The 1,828-nt window shown below is 40.3% G+C and overlaps 1 protein-coding gene across 2 annotated transcripts in view; it reads left to right on the top strand.

Annotated features, from left to right (window-relative positions):
* The window catches only part of LOC116699297 (semaphorin-6B), a 19,938-nt gene that overhangs the window by 6,353 nt on the left and 11,757 nt on the right, over nucleotides 1-1,828 (top strand). The window lies entirely within an intron of this gene.

The following is a 1,828-nucleotide window of genomic DNA, read 5'->3' as shown; positions in this document are numbered from 1 at the left end:
AGTCCTCAGATTGGACAGATAGTCTAGCTAGCTGTCTGGATTGACCCTGCAGACATCTGAGGACCAGGTAACCATAGTCCTCAGATTGGACAGTAGTCTAGCTAGCTGTCTGGATTTACCCTGCAGAGATCTGAGGACCAGGTCACCATAGTCCTCAGATTGGACAGATAGTCTAGCTAGCTGTCTGGATTTACCCTGCAGAGATCTGAGGACCAGGTAACCCTAGTCCTCAGATTGGACAGATAGTCTAGCTAGCTGTCTGGATTGACCCTGCAGAGATCTGAGGACCAGGTCACTATAGTCCTCAGATTGGACAGATAGTCTAGCTAGCTGTCTGGATTGACCCTGCAGAGATCTGAGGACCAGGTCACTATAGTCCTCAGATTGGACAGATAGTCTAGCTAGCTGTCTGGATTGACCCTGCAGAGATCTGAGGACCAGGTCACTATAGTCCTCAGATTGGACAGATAGTCTAGCTAGCTGTCTGGATTGACCCTGCAGAGATCTGAGCAGCAGTTACCAATAGTCCACCAAATTTAAAATTCTAACAGAAAGAAAGCGGAAAGAAACAGAAAATACATGCATCTGGCGGAATTTTCTGCAGATCCGGAGCAATCCCGGAAGTGGAACGCAAAGGATCTAGATTAGGCTTGGCTACACCACATACGTTCTTGCATAGGAGAAAAAAAACCTCTGGGTTGTATGCATTTCTTTAAACCAATCACTACTGTCTTGGGCGGATGCAGCACCATATAGCTCTCCAAATTAGTCTCAGGAAGACCAATATTAAATGAAGTTACCTGTTCACACAATACAGTAATGGGAGGTATTTAGAGAGTAAATGCCATAAACATATGCTTTGTAAATCTTTATAATCCTTCCCCAAAAGAACCAAGCAGGCCTGTCTTGTTGCATGATCCAAATTTTCTTAGCTTGCTAGCTCGAAATTGTAGATTAGAGCCCAATCGATGTATTGGCGGGACAATATTATGCATTTTCCAAATTTTTCGGAATCTGCATTTATAATGGCCGATAAATTAATATATATATTTTTTTAAATGTAAATATTTTAAACTATTAATTTAAATGATTCTGATAAATGGATATTTTTAAAAATTAAATAAAAAGGGACAAAACATCCATTAACCATGTTGTGAGTGTTGGCGTTGCATGGTTTGTCCACCAGAGGGTGCTCTACAACGTCCCTGTTTTTTTGTTAAGGTGTTTTTGTTAAAAGGACTTTAAGTTTCATATCTTATATTTTTATACATTTTAGTTATCATAACTTTAATATATTTGGATGGAATGAAGCTCCACTGATCCAAACTACACACAGCTAAGCAAATTAAATGCAAACTAACTTCCTGTCTTATTCCCAGTAGTTACTAAAATCTCCTCCAACAAAATATAACTTCCCACATACTGTAAAACTAGTAATAGGTAGCATCATTCAAGACCAAGAAAAGAGGGCTGAATTTCTGAGTTCCATCAATTAATTTTCCCATCTTTGCTAATTCAGGGCATCAGACAGTGTTTGATGAAGTATCACAAAGGGACCAGTGTCGTCTTAGTTTCAGATTCAGTGGTAGCAACTTTCAACCACAGCTCCATCAGCAGCCGCCACTTTGACGACAGATATAAACTCCCCGTGCTATTCTTCCTCCAGATGGAGTGTGGTTAAGGATGTTATTTCCTCTGAGGATTGTTTTAAGCTGCATTTTTCATACTTCACACTTGCCGCCTTCTCGCTCTCACTGGTAATTTTGAGCTTAGCTTTAAGTTTGAAACCCGGTAGCTTGTGATTTTCCTCTCCTCTTTAATGGTTTCC

This window comes from Etheostoma spectabile, chromosome 12 (assembly GCF_008692095.1).
Source record: "Etheostoma spectabile isolate EspeVRDwgs_2016 chromosome 12, UIUC_Espe_1.0, whole genome shotgun sequence".
Classification (NCBI taxonomy): Eukaryota; Metazoa; Chordata; class Actinopteri; order Perciformes; family Percidae; genus Etheostoma; species Etheostoma spectabile.
Note: the sequence above shows the minus strand (reverse complement) of the source record. Positions and strands in the feature narration are given on the sequence as shown.